Raw genomic sequence first — 19,756 nt, forward strand, 5'->3', positions numbered from 1 at the left:
ATGCTGGAAAGAACAATCATATAATTAGAGTACTGGGGCTTTGAGCCACATGATAGTGGTCCGGTCTTCGTGAATAGAGGGAATTGAATTTAACCACATAGCCAATGATTCAATTAATGATGTTTACCTTATGAAACCCCAATTAAAGCTCTCATTCTGAGACTCGGTTGAGCTTCCGGGTTAGTGAACACATCAATGTGCCAGGAGGGTGGTGCAACTCAATTGTACTGGGAGAGACACAAAAGCTTCCCATTCAGGACCCTCCCAGGCTTTGTTACATGGATTTTCATTTGGCTTGCGTGGGGATGTATATCCTTAATGAAAAAGTCTCATAAGAAGGACAGCACTTTCCTGCATTCTGTGAGTCATTCTGAATTAGTGAATTTGAGGGAGCCACAGGAACCCCTCAAGTTTAGCCAGCGGGGCAGAAGTGCAGGTGGCCTGGGGACCCCTGAACTTGTGGTTGTTGCCTGAAGTGAGGGCAATCTTGTTGGAGACTGTGCCTTTGACTCGTAAAGTTTGAACTAGCCCTGGGGAGTTAGTGACAGAATCGCCCTGCACTGTTGCAGCTCTCCAGGAGAAAGTGTGTGGACACAGTGAGGGAGTGAGTGCCTGTCACTAGAAGAGATTTGGTTATAGAACACAGAGGAATAGAGAGGACTGTGCAATCACAGGACATTGGAGGCAGAACTGACTTTATTTAGAAACAGTGTCTCTAGCTTTTTGGATAGGATAGCCGTAAGGAGTTTTTATGAAGGCAGAAAGATTGGTCACTTTAGGCCTGGTCATACTTTCTTTTAACATTTTAACAGCATTTGTGCTTCTGAGTTCTTGAATCTGTCCCTCAAAATTCTAGAATACTGTATATTTCCAGGTTAAAAAATATGACTTTTTCTTTTGTCCCCTAGAAAAAGCAGAGAGCAGCCCTTGGGGATAATAATGATGCCATTTATGCTGTGCTCTCTTGTAGTTAAAATTGTGTCAGCCATTTTGACCCCTGATGGGATTTATGGTAGCTTAGATCTCTGTTGGAGAAATGAGTTTCAGGCAGTAGACAGGAGGAAAAAGGTTTCAGGCTAGGAGCATATTATTTTAGTGAAATGGGGAGAAAATTCACTTGAACTTTTTTTTTTTTTTTTGGTATAAAATCTGACTGTTCATATTCTACTATCCCTGTCTGCACCCTGATTTCACGGGGCTCCCTTGCATTATTATACAGATTATTGATAAATAATATGAGCTCCCATGATGTGCTGACCTCCACTATGAGACTGGTCACTGGGCCAGCTCCTTACAGACCCTCACTCTGTTCCTTCTTCCAACCTTTGCAAATCAGAAGTGTCCCCATTTTACAGATGAGGAAAATTGCATCCTAAACAGGGTGAGTCACTTGGTCAATGGCACCTTCTTAGAATGCTGCAGAGTAGAGCCTGGGTCTCCCTAGTGCCACTATAGAGTGCCCCTTATGGGTGGAGAAGGCACTGAACCTAGAGCAGGAGGAAAATAAAATTAAGACCTGTTCTTATGCCTCCCAGGAGCTTGGAGTCAAATTAGAGAAACTGACCTTTATCTTCTGATCAAGGCACTGTTTTGGCACAGGAGTTGGCCGAATCGGGACTACTGTTAAGTACATGGCCTATTGTTAAAACTAAAAAAAAAATTGCCAAGGAAGGTCCCCAGCAGTAGCTTAGCTTAGCAACAGCTTACTTTTACTTCTTTAGCCTGTAATGACCATTGCATATAGTTGAATTTGAACCTTCTTGTCTTTCCTTTGTAACCAAGTCAAACCCCACTCTTATTACCTCCATGGAGTTGGAAGACAACACCGGTTTTCAAATTTCCAGATCGGGGGAAAAGAAAGTAACATTTATTCAGAGAACTTCAAACACTTAAAAAAAAATTTTTTTTTGATACTTTTAGAGATCAAGATGCAGAAACCCCCTGTTCAGCTTCCCAAAGGTCTCATAGCTGTTAAGAATGAGCTCATGATTCACCCTGACTCTAAGGAAATATTGGTCACCCCTCTCAAGGTTCTCCATTTTGTATTGCGGGGATGGTAATCATACCTTGCCGGTGACACTGTTAACTTTTGCAAGTGTCTTCTGCTGTTATATTCCTAGTAAATCTAAAAGCCCCAGCTTTATGAGGCAGGGAACAGGGTCCTATTTGATTGAGGAAAGTGAAGTGTAGGTACAATGTTTAGTGACTGAACTCCTAAGAGGAGAGATAGAAGGCGAACACAAGTTTTCCTCCCCCAACAACTTTTAAGTGGACCCCCTTTTCAATCAAAAATGAAAAAAAAAAAAAAAGAAAGGGCACCTGGGTGGCTCTGTCAGTTAGGCGTCCAACTTTGGCTCAGGTCATGATCTCATAGTTCATGAGTTCGAGCCCCGCATTGGACTCTCTGCTGTCAGCACAGTCTGCTCTGGATCCTCCACTGCTCCCCTCCCCCTCCCTCCCCCCGTCCCTCTCTGCCTCAAAAATAAAATAAATAAATAAATAATTTAAAAAATGAAAAAGGGCTGCCTTTGTGGTTCAGTCCGTTAAGCCTCCGACTTCAGCTCAGGTCATCATCTCACTGTTTATGGGTTCAAGCCCCGCATCGGGCTCTGTGCTGACAGCTCAGAGCCTGGAACCTGCTTCAGATTGTGTGTCTCCCTCTCTCTCTGCCCCTCCCCCACTCGTACTGTCTCTCTCTCTCTCTCTCTCTCTCTCTCTCCCTTCCCCATAAATATTTAAAAATTTGTTTTAAAAATGAAAAAAAATGAACATCAAAACCTACAGGAGCCAATCACGCACTGGGCATCGTTGAGTGAGATCCCCTGAAGTTGAGCATTATTGTCCTTGTTTTACTGATGAGAATTGAGGCTCCGAGAGGTCGTGTAACGGCCCCGGAGTCACACAGTAAGTGGCAAGTCTGCTCTTTTCATGCCAGTGCACTGTCCTCCGTGTCTAACCTTTCTCTTAGAGGAACTTTCAGTTGAACTCGAGTTAGGAAAATTCATCTCAAAAAACAAAAAATTAAACCCTCTCTTAGCCTCGTACACCTCTCTCTCCACCTTCTCACGTCTCACCTGCCCTTTCATGGGCAAGCCTTGCAGCAGATGAATCTATTTGGGCAGTCTCTTCCTTCCCAATACCCCCCACCCCCAACTCCCCCATCTTGCTACCACCATACTTCTCTTTTGGCATCGGCAATGGTTCTTGGCTAAACTTCTAACGACCACCTCATTGCTATTCAACAACTGGCTTCTGGTATGTGTTTCTTTGGCTTCTTTCCAACCTTTGATACTAGCCCCCTGTTTCTGGAAATTCTGTCCACCCTCCCCCCCTGCCTTGGTTTCTGGACCACTGATTCCCATAGTGTCGTTTTCTCCTATCTCCCTGACTGCACCTTCACTTTGCGGGTTCTCTTCTTTAGCTTTTAAGTGTCTGTGTTTCCCCAGAGCTCTGCTCCCAGCGTTCCACAGTATTGACTTGTCCGACCAACAGTTATTACATGTTCATCATCTGTCAGGTCCTGTGCTACACGCTGGGGATTGAGACAAAGGAGTAGTGACCGAATGGTCCGATGTGTGAGAAGCCCATCATGCTCTGCTCCTGCCCCACTGGCCGTCCAGCCCCTCCACTGCCCCCCGTCTGCTCTGTACAACTGTAGTAGTTCTCAGAACTCGATGAGCTCTCTCTTGCCTCTGGTCTTTTACAAGGCTGGCTTCCTCAGCTAGGAAAGTTTTCTGCATTTGTTCCTGTGTTTGCTTAGCTCGTTCTCATCTGTCAGGATATGGTTTGGGCATATCTCTTCTGAGAAGTCTTTTCAGACTTGCCCGAGGGGCCAGCATCTGCCTCTGTGCTCAAGTTCATCACAGAACCTACATGCAGAATAACTGCCCTTGTCTTATTATTCTGCCCACTCGTTGATAACGGGAGCCAGGCCTTAGGTTCCTTCGTATTCCCAGCACCAAACACGGTCCTAGATCTGTAGCTCTTTGTGGGATGAATGAATCAAGCTTGCCATGACTGGTCCCTGCTCCCTTCCAGCCAGGACTCCTGTACCCTATACCTACCCCCCTCCCCTGCATTATTCATCGTATGCCTCATTGTCCTCCTTGACTGACCATGAGATTCAGCTGCGGAAAAAAGAAATGATAAGCCTGGACCCTACCCCCTCTCAATTGAATTAGATTATCTAGCGGTGGGACCCAGACATCTGTATTATGTAACCCTCCCACCCTGCCAGGTGATTCTGGTGAGCGGGAAATAATCATGTGTAGGACACATCTCTGTATCTCAACGCCTAGCGCAATGCTCTGTACATAGTGGGTATTTGATAATAAAGATATCTAGAATAATCTAGTGGAGCCCAAAAGCCTCGCTTTTGCATATTCAAATTCAAGCCAGCCATTTCCCTTCTCCAAGCACCCACACACAAAAAGCTGCTGAGATTTTCCAGGAAACTTAGCTCTGGAAGAATTTGGCTCCCAAAAGGGTATCGCCTAGTGTTTAGTCCCCTTTTTACAAAATAAATAAAGTTTTCAAAGCCTAAATTGGCTGTTGATTTATGTAACTAAGTGACACATGTTTTTGTTTTAACCTCCACAAAACAGTAGTCAAGTAGGTGGGGTTTGGGTGAGAAAAGAGTATATGGAAATTACTGGCTTTCATTACATAAGAATTTATGATTTGCCGTGGTTTCTGGTAAATGCTGGCAAAAGTTTTTTTGGCCTCAGGCCCTATAAAAGCACCATGCTGCTTCCTTTCTGATGTTGCCGGCCTTTGGCAAGAGAACAGGATGTAGCCAAGTCCGTCAGGGATGGGGTAGGGCAGTGGAGAGTGGGGGCAGAGGAGGGGTGACAGCACCCAGCCCTCTTTGCCCCGTCTCCTCAGGTCACATCTGCCCTTAAAAACTCTTTGAAAGCAATTTGAAGTCTCGGTGATGTCTACTGCGTCATGACTCAGATCTCTGAGGGCAGCTAATTAGGGGTCCTTCCCTCACTGCCTGTTGCCATTCCGGCCCCCAAGTTCATAGGACAGAGCTGGGATTGGGGGTGCTTAATCACCGTGGCTGACTGAATGCAACGCCTGCCACCTTCGCCAGGCACTCCATAGGAAAAGTTCACAGGCACAGACTTTTTAAAGCTTCACGGGAATGCTGCGGCGGGGGGGGGGGGGGGTCGTTATACCCATTTTACAGACACCAACACTGAGGCTCAGAGAAGTTCAGTGACAACGTCTGCCTACTAAGCGGCCGGACGGCGCTATCCTCCCCATCTCCTGACTTTCCAGCGAGGACTCCTTCCACTGAGGTGACCTATGTGGGCTGGGGCAAGGCAGCAGGGCCCAGGCAGGCTGGGAAGCCGTTCCTGGAGTGGCCTGATGCAGAGGCGTGGGAGCAGAGGTGCCGAGGGGCCGAGGTCTCGAGCCGGGCTGAAGAGGTAGGAAGAGCCTGGCGCTGATCTCGGGCAACGCAGCGGGAGCAGGCCTCCTTCCATTCCGGGACCTGGCGGAGAAGTCTGGAAGCTTCTTCCCTCTATTTGGAGCTTGGGGAAAACTCAGAGTAAACAGGCACATAAAACCTACCTGAACTTGTTGTTATAACCCCATAAAAGGTTAGGAAGCAGTTGACGGATGGGAAGAGAGAAATCAAGCGACCGCACGGTACAGTCGGCTTGTTTACCACGGCCTTCTTATTTATTGGCTGTGTGTCTTCCATTTGTCAGGCTATAACGATAGCAGCTTTTATGAGTAAGCAATTTTTTAATGAACTTGTTCCAAGTGTGTATTCTGTTCTTGGAACTCTCCGTGCTCTGCAGCAGCGTTATAATTATTGCCTCCAGTGGACTCGCCAGGCTCTATCCGGCTTTTATGTAAGCAGTCGCTCTTGGTTTCCCTCTTTCTCTCGTAGCTTCCAATGAAGAAGATGAAGGGGTGGAGAAAATGTAATAATGACGGCTTTTCGTAAAGAGCGTTTGTTACATGCTAGGTATTGTTGTAGCTATTATGCAGCCATCCGTTTATTTTATCCGAATATTGCTGGGTCTAAGGTGTTTTTGTAGCCCCCATTTTGCAGATGAAGAAAGTGGCTCGGAGGCGTTGAACAAAGTGTCTAAAGTTACTCAGGTCGTGCGTGGTCGAGACAATATGTGAACAGCGGTCTGTCGGACGGCACAGCCTGTGCTCCAGACCCCACTGCTGTACGGGGTGGGCTGCTTATAGCAAGACATGCCAAGGTGGGGCAGGGGCGGGAGGAGGACTTGAGGACACTGATGAATGCTCTGGAGTCATTTGCCATGTTGGCCCATGCAAGAGGTGTTGCAATTCAGAGCTGATGGCTCTGTAATTACGGATAATTTTCCGGTCTTTTGCTTTCATAAAGGGCAACAGAAGAGTTTAGAGAGCTCCCGAAACTTGTTGCTGCCCATAATAATGTGACCTTCTGTCTTGGCTTAGGGCTGCGCCACTTTCCCAAAGCTAAAAAAATGTACCATAAACTGGCCTCTTCTCCGTGACACGGTCCGTTACCATCTTATTCAGAACCCTGGTCCTGCCCAGCTGGACTGAGGCTATGACCAGTCCCCTTCCCCTCCATCCTGTGCATTGCTCTTCCGTCATGTCCACCTTCGGCTTGACCGGCCCCGGGGGGAGGCTCGGCCCCGATTTCTCACTCTGCGACTTTGGGCCCATTGTCTAGCCTCTCTGGGTGTCTGTTTCCTCATCAGTAAAATGGAAATAGTGGTAAGAAGAATGCCTATCTCGTAGGGTTGCTGGGACGATGAAATGAAATGATGCATGCCAATGACTGGCTCATACAGTTTTTGGGGGTTATTCTCTCAGCTCCTATGTAAACCCTGCAGTTAAGCCTTGGGAACCACTCTCAAACTGTTCCTAGTATCTTGCTTTGTTTCAGCAAATGGGCATGGAGTTTAAGGAGCCAGGCGGTCTCAGGGCTCTGTTTGTTCTTAATGCATTGTTATTTCCAATATCTCTTCATGGGGTGGAAAGATATAATGAGCAAATTCTGCCTTGGAGGAAGCCCCTCCGTCTCCCGCTTCTCATATCGCCCCCCTGTGGCATGGGCCCCCCTCTCTTGTACCTGCTATCCTCTCGCTGACCCTGGGCTCCCCAAAGCTCCACCCTGGGACCCGCAGGCTCCTGGGCCCTTACCTCTTGATTAAGACAGAACCAGGTGCTTTGCAGAAAAGGGGAAATTTGCTTGGCTTGACCCAGGAGTGGATTTGTTTGCCTCCAATTAGTTGAAAAATCGAACTTGATCTATGAAGAAGGCAGATTTACAGCCTGAGCTGATACATGACTGCCCTAGCTTTCTTGTAATAAAAGATGAAATCACTCCAGTGGGAGGCTTAGGTGGACGTCGGGCTGGCTTTCTGATGACTGTTCCCTCTGATTTTCAGAGGCTGAGTGAAGCCGGCCAGGATGATCGAATAGCCCTTCATAGGAGATGAGAGATAATCTGGGGACCTGAGGGGAAGAGGATCGGAGTGTGTGTTTTTCTTTGCTTTGCATCCCACCCCCTTTTCCAGAGACTTGATGGCGCTTCTCTAGATACAGACATGGAACCGATCTGACCTCGGACAGAAGTCTGCGTGGACTGTGAGTCCTCAGGCCAGATGGCTGTCAGTGTGGCCTTAACCCCGGACGAAGGCTGTTTCTCTCCCCTTTCTCCGTCTTTCTTTCGCTGTTGCTTTTCTTTTCTTCTGTCTCCCCCACTTTCTTTCTGCTGTCTTCTGCTGTCTATCTCTCGCTGCCTATTTACGTATCCTCCTCTTTCCCTTCCTCTCCCTTTTTCTTCCTCTCTTTCTCTTCCCTCCTTCTCCTCACCGCCACCGCATCTCATTTTCTGCCTTATTTGCTTCCCTCCTTCCCGTGGCTTGATTTCTGACACTCCTCTTTACGTCCTTTTCTCCGGGTGATTCTGGTTTCTAATACGGAGTAAGAGCGTTTGATAACGTTGGCCTGACCCTGCCTGACATCGGGTAAGTGATTCTCCTCCAGCAGCTTTTGATGTGGTCTGTGTGTGACTGATGAAAGCTGCCCAATTTGCTCTTCAAAGCTGTTTATAGTGAGCTTGGATGTGTCTCCTCGGCATGTCACTCTCTCTCTCCAGAAACAAGCCCAAATTAGAAGACGAAACCGTGGCCCTTCCCATTTGTTCATCATTCTCACAGATCCCTTCACGCACACAAGGGAAGGCCCACAGATATACAAACCCACTATCAAAAAAGTGTTGTTATTCCTAGTGTCCTCATATTAGGGGATTTTATCCACAAAGACAGTTCCTTGGGCAAACTTTAATTTGAATACAACCACTTTCAGGGCACCTGGGTGTCTCAGTTGGTTGAGCGTTCGACTCTTGATTTTTGGTTCAGGTCATGATTCCCAGGGTCGTGGGATTGAGCCCCGTATGGAGCTTGAGAGTCTCTCTCCCTCTCCCTCTGCCCCTCCTCCCCCAAATAATAAAATAAAAATAAAAATAACGAAACGAATACAACCATTTTCAGCCCCGAAGAGGACACTTTGACTTGGGCACCGGGTGATAAAATAAGAAGAAAAATGTTATAAAAATGCTTTTTTAAATACCAGAATCTAAACCCATTAGGCTACTAAGGATATGGTCAGAAAAGGCAAGAACGGCCTGCAGCTTCTGGTTCCAAAAAGAACAGTGGGTCAAGTTCTTTCTCGTACTGATCATCCTGGATCCCAAAAGCATTGGGGAAGATGGGACCTATTTTTCCCCTGGCTCAGGTTTCCTGTAGTGCTGTTTCTAGTTTTCAGCCTAAGAAGATGGGTCATGTTCCTGCACCAGCAACCTTCCACATTCAGCGGCTTGAAGGAAGAGGGATGGACAAAATACCCTGGAGAAGATCTTTCTTACTCTCAGTAGATTCCCCAGTTCTGCTTATCGGATACGTTAGGTATGATAAATACAGCACGCTGGGAAGATTGCTGAGTTTCGTGCCAGAATACCTGAGTTTAAACGCAGATTTGGACAATCATGAGTTAAACGATCTTCAGTAAACTTAAATTTTTTTTCAGTTTTTTTTTTTTAAAACAGCTTTACTGAGGAGTAATTTGCATACCGTAAAAGCCAGCTCTTGTAAGTGTACAGTTCAATGATTTTTAGTAAATTTATTAGAGTTGCGCAGCCATCACGACAATGCAACTGTATAACATTTTAAACAAATCTTTAAGCTCTGCCCATTTTCTTTCTTCATCTCCAAATTGGACTTAGGTGGTGGATGGACTGCAAAAATGAGCACAATCCTTCAGTGCGTTGCAACGTGACTTTGTTGGTTCTCCCATCAAGAGTGGAATTGATTTATTCAAGCCCTTGAATCTGGGGCTGGCCTTGTGACTCATTTTACCCAACAATTGTGGTCAACGTGACCGCGGGGCAGTTCTGAGCCCAGACCTCTAAGGCGCTCGTAAGCTTCAGCTTACTCTCTTGGAAACCTGCCACCTCCATCATGAGTATTAAGGTTAGGCTACCTGCTGGAAAGTGAAAATTCATGTGGGGAGAGGCCCCAATTATTCTTGCCACCCCAGCTTAAGTCATCTTAGATCAGCTCCCCCCCCCCCCCCCCCCCCCCCCCCCGCCCCAGCTGCCCTCCAGCTGACCACACGTGCTCTCCTGAGATGGGCGGAGCCCAGCCTAGATCAGCAGAATTGGTTAACCAACATGGAGACCCACAAAAAATAAGAGGTTACTATTTTAAACGACTAAACTTGAGGGTGGTTTGCATGACATCATTACTGTGGCAATAACTAACTGATACAGGGTAGTCACGAGAATCAATTTTTTTTTTTTTTTTAATTTTTTTTTTCAACGTTTTTTATTTATTTTTGGGACAGAGAGAGACAGAGCATGAACGGGGGAGGGGCAGAGAGAGAGAGGGAGACACAGAATCGGAAACAGGCTCCAGGCTCCGAGCCATCAGCCCAGAGCCTGACGCGGGGCTCGAACTCACGGACCGCGAGATCGTGACCTGGCTGAAGTCGGACGCTTAACCGACTGCGCCACCCAGGCGCCCCCACGAGAATCAATTTTTTAAAGCTGTGAAAACCTCTAACACCCTGCCTATCACATAGTGAGCTCTCACTAAATTAAAAAAAAAAAATTCAATTTAACAAGCATTTATAGAGGCCTTCATATATGAAAAGCACTATGCTTGAGGTTGTAAGTGATGCAGAACTGAAAAAAGACCTGATGTAATCCCTTAACAGTCAGTTTCAGTGGGAAAAATAATAGATGCTTACACAAACAATTATAATATAAGACAAGCTGTCACTCTATTACCACATTTATGTCCAAGTGATTTCTCCATTGTCTGCAATTAACCATGCTCTTCTTTTCTTGGTATTTTACTTTGTCTAAAGATGTGTTCAAGGGATACGGTTTATTGAAAAACCCCCAAAACAGCACACTGACCAAAATTAAGTCTTATTAATATGTTCAAATACAGTGTTTGCATTTATAGGAAACAATCTATATGGAAGCTTGGTCATATGACATGCCTCATATAGCCAAAGAAACAAAAAGGCAGACATGAAATCAGAGCCAGGGTAGGGAGGGGAGAAAGGGTGGTTGGGAAAGTCTTAATTTCTAGAATGATCAGTAGCTTTAAATCTGAGGATGCTTAAGGAGTACAGCACCGCCTTGGCAGCTTGTTTTTCTGCTCACCTCCAAAATATTCTAGAGGTTTGGGAGGCTGGGATTAGAGTATGGAGTGGGGGGAGGAAGAGGTGCGGTTTGGCAGACAGGACCTTTGGTACCCAGGAGTTTGGTTAAGCTCCAGCAGATTCTCTGAATTCATACTGTCTAAGGAGGAGCCCATCTGGGTAGCCTCACAGCACAGTGAGAAGAGCCTTGACTTGGGAGCCAGGGGCCCTACTTTCCCTGACCTTAGTTCTAGATTTGGCACTAAAGAACACTTGCCGTGTGACCATGGGTTCTTTCCCTTCCTGGGGGTTGCCCTAGGTGATTTCTAAGGTCCCTTCTAGTTCAAAGCCTACAGGATATCAGAGCAAACTAAGGCAGATGCAATGCCCTTCTGACAACACAAGTGGATCCTTGGAAAATGGAGCTGCTCAGGAAACCCAAACAGAGGTCAACAGGTGAACCCCGCAGATCTGGGAGCCCGCCCCCACTTCCCCCCCGAATGTGTAGGGCTCTGACCATCCTCAAGCACTCCAGCGGTCCTAGATGCTCCTCAGCCTGTGACCTGACTTCTGGGCCAGCTTCCAAACCCCCAACCTGGCCTGTTGAAGTCCTCCTCCCTTTCCCCCTAGAACAAGGGTGTCAAAGTGGCATCTTAAAATCTACTTGAGCTCTAATAAAGGGCTGTTTAAATAAGGGTAAATAGTCCTGGCAGTCAGGTGGGAGTGAGAAAGTGACCTTTTTCCAAACAATGGAAATTGAAACAATTCAAAGAATAAAGAGCTTTGCCACAAGAAACTGCCTGAAACTGGGGTCAAATCAACACTCTCCGTGCCAGTTAGGGTCTCTTTCAGCACGAGGACTGTAAGCCATCTCAGGGATAACTGGATGATTTCTGGGACATCTTTGGGGGGGACACACTCCGTGTCACCCCCTGAAGCATGCCTGGGACATGATCAGGGACAAAGAGCAGAACCCCCTGCCGAGATCTGAATCACCAGGAGTGACCTCCCTCTCTTGCTGTGAAGAATGAATTCCTGACTGCAAGTTTGCAAATCATACCCACTGTAGGTAACACTGATGTCCCATCAGTTGACTTCCTACTACCAGGGGCCCTCTCAGGGGCAGGGGGCTCCTGTCTTCCTAGAGCAGAGCGAGTGGGCATGAGTGCCCAACAACCGCTACGAGGCTGGGCCAGTAGAGGCAAGACCTAAGCATCCCATGTGACATGTGATTACATTCGCTTCCTTTCTCACCTCAGAAAAGAAAACAGAGTACAGACCGCATCACTCAAGTCATTGCCCTTCTCTTATTGTCCCACAGAGTCATTGTCTAGTTTGTGCATTCCCCCCTCCTTTTCCAAGCACTGTTCACTCTCACCTCCAGGATCACTGGATCACTGACGTCTTGCCACTCACTCACCACAAATCACCCAAACTCAGTGGCGTAAGACAACTGTTTCATTCTGCTCCTGGACTCTGCGGGCCAGGGGTTCAAACAGGAGATGGAAAGGGCTGCTTATCTCTGCCTCACAATGTCTGGAGCCTCGGCTGGGAAGAATCAAGGGCAGGGGGCAATTCAAGGCATGGCACTGGGGTCATCAGGAGGCTCCCCCATTCACACATCTGGCAAGCTGTGGGCTGGGACCTCAGTGGGTTGTCAGCCAGAACACCCACACGTGGCCACTCCACACGCTTGAGCTGCCTCACAGCATGGCGGCCTCAGTCTTTTGCATGGCTCGGAGTTCAGGGCTCTGAGTGCAAGAGTCCCAGGGAAAAAAGAAACTGCAAGGCCTTTTGGCATGTGGCTTTAGAAGTCATGGAGCATCTCTTCTGCCACATTCAGGTGATTGCAAGCGAGTCAGAAACCTGCCCAGGTTCAAGGGGAGGGGACATCCCAGGGAAGATTGTGTGTGTTTCTGAGACACGTTTAAAACCCTCCAGAGTAGCCTATGCGGCCAAGTCCAAACTAGGCTTCGTGTGAGTCTCCATCAGCTTCCCTGTAAGGAGCTCCTTTATCTTCAATTCTTGGACCCTGAGGTACTTTGGAGGTGATCATGGGGAAGATACTTAAGCGCTTCTTGGTTCCTTGGCCATGGTTGAATTTGAAAGAGGCAGAACTTGGGTGGGAAGCCCTCTTTCCCTTTGCTCTTTCTCCAACCCGTGACCCTCCCCCATTGTCTGACCACTGCACCCAGCCTCTTCTTTGACAGCTGTCTTGCGGGTCCCCGGGAGTGGTCTGGCACCCTCTTGTATGTCCTTGCAGAGTGACTTGAATGCTGATGATGTGTGCCTGGCTCAGCACAGATGTCTCCCTTCAATACCTCTGTACCAAGCCCTTGCCTTACCACGCTTTCTGCCTGAAGTTGTTTCCCCCCCCCCCCCCCCCCGCCCCATGGGGAGAAAGACTCGTGAGCATGTTCCAGAAGGCATCGATTGGCCTGCCCTGCCTAGCACAAGGCACTTGCTCAGTCAATGATTGGTGAATAAGTTAACCCTGGCTTGCATGTGCTCTAGATGACTCCCGGGTCTGATTCCAGCCTGAGTCACCAGAGGATTCGTGGGGACTAGAGCAAAGGAGAGCCTTGCATGTTGCCAGAAAGGGAGGTAGTTCGATATATGTGGGGTGCCGCTGTGCCCGTGTGTTTCGGAGGGACCGGGAGTGGGTGGTGATGGTCCTGTGGCACCTGTACACCTGTGGCAAGCCAGTACCTGACACGTTGGCATTACCTGGCTTCTGCACATCCGCCCTTTATGATCCCCAGTACTTGGAAACTTTTCTGGACACACTGAGAAGACTCTCCAAGAGCCAGGCTACCTGTCAAGTTTCCAGGGCCTCTGACCCCTGCTGCCTCTTCTTTTCCTCCCCAGAGTGTGTGGATAAAGCACCAGAATCTCTCTGGGGAAGCCTGACCTCACTTGAAAAAGGACCTGTTTGAGAGAGGTGTATGTGTTGGTGGGGCTGGGAGGTGCCTAGACTTGTAAGGACCTGTATCGATGAGAGAAATGACAAAAATAATCTTCTACTCAGTCAATCCAGCTAAAGATGCTGCAGTCCCAGGGAAACGTTTAGCAAGGATCTGCTTTTGTGTTTCTCATTTATGAAAAGCAACAACAACAAACAAACAAAGGAAAAGACTCCCAGGCTTCCTGCGGTGAGGGAGCTATGGGTTGGTGCCCGACCTCCCGGGAGAAAGGGCTGCAGACTGACTGAAGGAGTCCTCATTGTGGGGGAAGCAAGCTTGCTTCTTCTTCTTTCTTTTCCATTCCCTGTGCAGACTCACAGCCCTGTGCACTTAATTCTCCATGCCTGTGCATCAGCATTGCAGTAGACTTTTCCATATGCTCCTTCCACTCTGAACAACAGCATGGATTGTTATTTCCAACCTACAGAGGAAAGAACCGAGGCTCAGAGAAGTGAACTAAGTTGCCCAGAACATATTGCCGATAAGTGGATGAACCCGATTGTTTATTTATTTAATGAACATACTAAGTTATGCATTGAGCTACGGAGAGAACAAAGATAAATAAAATGTGTTGGTTCTGGGCAAGAAGAAATTCAGCGTAGGAGTGGAAGATAGCAATTATACAACAATATGGTAAGTGCAATGACAGCCATACATGGGGCATGAGGCTAAGTACCAAGGGGGCATCTAATGCAGCTGGGGATGTGCAGGGTGGACTTCCTGGAGGAAGTGGTGTTTGAAGTGCGGATGATAAGCGGGAGGTAGTTCCGTGAAGAGAGGCCGTGGGGTGGGGCAGAGCATTCCAGAAAGCGGAGGCAGCACAATCGAGGCGTGGCACTGCAAAACAGCAAGGCAGGTGGAACTATTAACGAGTTCCATGTTGCACTAAGGTTGGTCCAACTGGGCTTTATCTAACTTCGAAATGCAAGCCCTCTTCCGCTGTGCTGGACCTCCTTAACTGGTTCATTTTGGAGGTCGTGGCTCGTATGGTACTTCCTGGGGGCTTTGGATACCCAGTTTTTACTTTTGAAAGTCCCTTGTGTAATTAACAGAGTGTGGGAGGCGTTTCCTGGCACTTCTCCACGGTGACTTCTCAGCAGGGCTTCGGGGGAACCAGGAGGTGGCCGTGCCAAAGGCTTTTGACTGAGGGAAAGTCAACCCACCGCCCAGGGTGCCATGACTGCCCCAAGGCATCTCGGAAGAAGTAGGCCAAAGATCATCAGGAAACAGTGGCTTCTGGGTTCACTGCCGCAAAGCAAGCTATGGTGAGTCAGAAGGAAGCAAAACTTACCTGCACCAACAAACAGGTCTGGCGGGCAGCAGATAAAGATATTACCTCAGAGAAAGACCAGAGCTGAAAATGGGCAAGGCCTAACTGTGCCAAAGATCCGCTATGTCCTTTCTTTTTTCTTTTTCTTTTTCTTTTTTTTTTTTTTGGTAACCATGGTAGGGGCGGTGTGGGTGGTGTGGGGGAGGCGTCTGATACGTGCATTTACATTTCCAGCCCCTAAATAAACACAACCTGTTCTTACGGCTGCCCCCAAACTGTTCTCACCCTGTGGCTTTTTGGTACACTTCCTCATGGGCTCACTGGGGAGGATGTGACGATACAGACTCTTGGGGTTCCGTCAGGAAATCCTTTATCCCACAACCCAGGCCTCATGCAAACAGGTGGAGCTTCTGTCCTGCTGTGCGAAATTCGTAGGAAGGACAGTTGTGGCCTGTCAAGTTAAGGTGACCTTTATAAGAAGCCCTTTCTGGTAGGGGACCCGGAGTCAGAGCACGGGGCGCCGGGAGCAACCTTTGTCATTTTATGCGTCAGGAAACTGAGTGGAAGCTGAGTCTTACTTTGCCAAAAGTCAGTCTGACATTAGACATAGAACCTGGGTAAAGTCCAGTCTCTTGACTCAAAGCCTACTGCTCTCTGCACAATGGCTTGCCCCCCACCCCGCCCATGTCGCTCTTCTGCCTGCTGTCACAAAGTCTAAAGTACTGTTTAGTTATCTTTTAAAAATTTATTATTATTTAAAAAATTTTTTCATAATTAAATAATTTTCTTATAATATAATTCATTGTCAAATTGGTTTCCATACAACACCCAGTGCTCATCCCAACAGGGGCCCTCCTCAATGCCCATCACCCGCTTTCCCCTCCCTCCCGCCCCCCATCAGCCCTCAGTTTGTTCTCTGTAATTCAAGAGTCTTTTATGGTTTGCCTCCTTCCTTCTCTGTAACTTTTTTTTCCCCCTTGGTTCTCTATTAAGTTTCTCAGGATCCACATTTGAGTGAAAACATATGGCATCTGTCTTTCTCTGCCTGACTTATTTCACTCAGCATAATACCTTCCAGTTCCATCCACATTGCTGCAAATGTTGCCAGACTTCATTCTTTCCCATTGCCACGTAGTGTTCCATTGTGTGTATAAACCACATCTTCTTTATCCATTCGTCAGTTGATGGACATTTAGGATCTTTCCATAATTTGGCTATTGTTGAAAGAGCTGCTATAAACATTGGGGTACAAGTGCCCCTATGCATCAGCACTCCTGTATTCCTTGGGTAAGTTCCTAGCAGTGCTATTGCTGGGTCATAGGGTAGATGTATTTTTAATTTTTTTTGAGGAACCTCCACACCGTTTTCCAGAGTGGCTGCACCAATTTGCATTCCCACCAACAGTGCAAGAGGGTTCCCGTTTCTCCACATCCTCTCCAGCATCTAGAGTCTTCTGATTTGTTCATTTTAGCCACTCTGACCGGCATGATAGTTATCTTTTTTTAAAAAAAATGTTTATTTATTTTTGAGAGAGAGACAGAGTGTGAGTGGGGGAGGGGCAGAGAGAGAGGGAGACACAGAATCCATAGCAGGCTCCAGGCTCCTAGCTGTCAGCACAGAGCCTGTCGCAGGGCTTGAACTCATGAACCATGAGATCATGACCTGACCTGAGGTCAGATGCTTAACTGACTGAGCCACTGGGGCGCCCCTTAGTTATCTTCTAAATGAGCATTGCTGTTTATTTACCTTTTGTTTACTGAAGGAAGCCACTTGAAAGGCCATCTTTTATTGCTATTTGTAGGTTCAGTGCCCATCACAAGCCAAAAGTGTCCCTGTAGTATTTCTACCCTGGAATGCACAAACAGAGACCCCCCTGGGAGCTGAGATTTGGGGGATCATTTCGATTTAAATGGGACCTCACATTTAACAGGTCTTCTTGTCCATTATCTTGCCTGGCCCTGTTCAAATACAGCTATATTTTCTGGGTTACTTCGGCATTCATAATTCTTGACAGGAAAATCCTCCCACCGAATCACTGCTTTATTTCTTTGTTTCAGGAGATTATCTAGCGTGTCTAATAGAGCAACAAGTCATGTCCCGTGGCTCCAGGTCTGCTATTCCATAGCATACCGAAATCAACCACAAGACCATGCCTCCCACCTCACCCAAGTCAAGGGGAGAGGTGGGGCCCCTCTCTGCCCTCTGTGGAGGTGGAATCGATGACCAAATGCATGTGTACTTTCTTGATTTCTCCAGGGCTCTCCAGAGAGGTAGCATTCCTGGATGATGGGGGTTCAGAGAAAATTGAGATTAACTTTCCATGAAGCAACACAAGCTCAAATCTAAGAAAGAATTGTCCAGCTGGGAGTCGCTGGAATATTGATGGAATATCACTTCTTGCTATTTAATTCATTCATCTGGGATAGAAAAGGCATCTCTTGGGGATGATTTAGGTCAGTGGTGTCCAAGTATTTTTAGTATGGAGGCACATTTTCATCTAAAAACATTTATAGACCAGCAGATAAAGGTACTCATATTTGAGAAATGCATTGATAGAACAAATGCTTAATGGCAGGGGCCATCACCTTTAAAGTAATTTGAATGCTGGTAATCACAACCTTTTTAATATACTATCCCAAAGTTGAGTTACTGCTTTCCTTCTGCAACTCTCTGTGCCTGTCTTCACCACTGGATCAGAAATACCTACCACAGGGGCAGAGTTGGTTTGACTTGTCCACCATCTGTTGTATATTTCAGCACCCAGCACAGTTCCCGGCACAAAGTAGGCACCTTCTGTATATTTGTAGACTGAATCAATAAATACAATAGAAGTGTCAGAGTATATGTACATGAGTCATACTATTTAGCCAGTCCGTAGGTACAGATTCATGCAAATATGGCGCCCCCAACTATGGGAGCCCACAGACCGGAAACTGTGGATTCAGATTTACATCTTTGCATCCAGTATTTTGTTCCCTTTTCCCCACAGGGAGTTTATGTTCAGTAGACCACAACCACCTGGACAAATGATAACTGCAGGTGGGAGCCTGTGCTAGTTGACCTCCCGAAGTCCCTTCCAAAATGGTAGGTCCATGAAGAGGACAGAGTGCACCATTCAGAAAGGCTGGAACTTCCCAACACCCACGGAGAGAGGGACATTGATGACAGCTTCTTTCAAGAGCCAGTTTCTTACATTTGTAGGAGCAAAAGGTAAGCTAATCTCTGTGAGCCTCCAGGTAGTCTGGTTGTTATTTCAACCCCAAACAGGCTTGCAAACGTTCTTTGCCCATTTCCTCTGTCAACCGATTTGTGTGGAGTGTTGATAACTGAAGTGACATCCGGTAAACACTCTTTGTCTTATAAGATGTTGACTGGAGTGGAGACATGTAGGGAAATGTAGGAGTTGAAAGAAAGAGTGCTGGGTTAAAAAAAAATGTGTGTGCATACATCTTCATAGAGTGTGTGCATTACTATTTAAATGCTGACATCTCTCTTCCTTCTTTAGAAAACAGCCTTTTGTCTTGATTCTCCCTGCACCTTTCCATACTCTCCAAACAAAGAGAGAGTGATGTTCCAGGTGTGAACACATCAGGGAGGTTTCCTGCTTGGGATTCAGAAATTCACAGCCCTGAGGAAATGAGTAAAAGAGAGGACAGAACAAGAGAGATGAAAAACAGAATCTTCACCACCTGCTATTTAGTGATTAGCTCCCAGATAAGGAAGGCGAAGACACATTCCAGAAGCTCAGGACTTGCCCAGACAGAAACTCAGAGTAAAGAGGGGCTCGGAGGGAAATGAAGCCAGAAGTGGGAGGGGACAGCTGAGCCACTGAAACACTGTCTATCAATTCTGTCTCAAAGCCTCCCCTTTTCATGCAGCCCTTATAAACTTCAGTCCCTCCCTTCACCCTCTCTCTCATTCATCCCACCTTACCAGCTTTGGTTTATGGGAAGGAATCTTGTCCAGATTGAGTCTTTCGCTAAATAACTGTGTGACCCGGGGCAAATCACTTCTTAGATTTTGGTCCAGTGGCTGCTGTCTCTTGACTTGCAGTAGCTTAATTGAAAGCAGAAGAAGAGAGGTCACAATAACACCCAGCCAACTAAACAGAAGATCCCCCACGATGCTACAAAGCTGGCAGGGGGAGCCCTGGTGAGTGTGCAGGTAGGCCGCCTACGTTCTAGTTCTTACCTGCGTGCACACCAGGCTGCTGGACGAACCCCACGAGGAGAAGCAAGTGCTTATTCATGCCCTTCCTGAGGACCAGGCTGCCCAGTTGAGGTGTTTTCCGTCTCAGTAGACAGGGGTGAAAACAATTTTTGCACAGCCTACCTTTCTGCAGCGGGCACCTGTGGCCACCGACCCGACCCCAGGTTTGGAGCCCCAGGGGCAAGGTGCTGTGTACCTGTCTGGGGTGCATAGCCTCTTCCTTCATTAGCCTTTTCTGCTCCCTTTGTTGTTATAACCGACAGCGTCTTGTCCTTGACAACAGCCATGTGTTCGATTTTTCCGACACGGTGAGGTCAGCACATCGGCTTTTAGCCTCTAGAGCAGGTAAGAGCCACCGAGCCTTGACAGATACAAGAGCAAGTTACTAATTCACCCGGATTTTCATTTTGCACGGCTCCCATAAAAAATAAATGTGGAGCCATGGACAATTATGCTATAGTAGAAAATAAATACGCTGGCGATTAAACACTGGAAATCACTAGCTTCAAAATTTCTCCAAAAATACAGTCCCAGATGTCACGCAAGCTCCAATCAAACACGGGCTATGAAAATCAAACCGTAGACATTGCCTTATGAAGTGTTCGCAGATGTAACAGGAGTAGAAATTCTCACAGCTCAG

At 47.2% G+C, this 19,756-nt stretch overlaps 1 long non-coding RNA gene across 1 annotated transcript in view; it reads left to right on the forward strand.

Annotated features, from left to right (window-relative positions):
- The first annotated feature begins 12,595 nt into the window (after positions 1-12,595).
- The window catches only part of LOC131495685 (uncharacterized), a 33,883-nt gene continuing 26,722 nt past the window's right edge, over positions 12,596-19,756 (forward strand). The window contains exons 1-3 of the long non-coding RNA XR_009254066.1: positions 12,596-14,270; positions 14,690-14,902; positions 17,897-18,117. This is a non-coding gene — a long non-coding RNA (uncharacterized LOC131495685). The remainder of the gene's footprint in view (positions 14,271-14,689; positions 14,903-17,896; positions 18,118-19,756) is intronic.

Source organism: Neofelis nebulosa, chromosome 15, assembly GCF_028018385.1.
Source record: "Neofelis nebulosa isolate mNeoNeb1 chromosome 15, mNeoNeb1.pri, whole genome shotgun sequence".
NCBI classification, from domain to species: domain Eukaryota; kingdom Metazoa; phylum Chordata; class Mammalia; order Carnivora; family Felidae; genus Neofelis; species Neofelis nebulosa.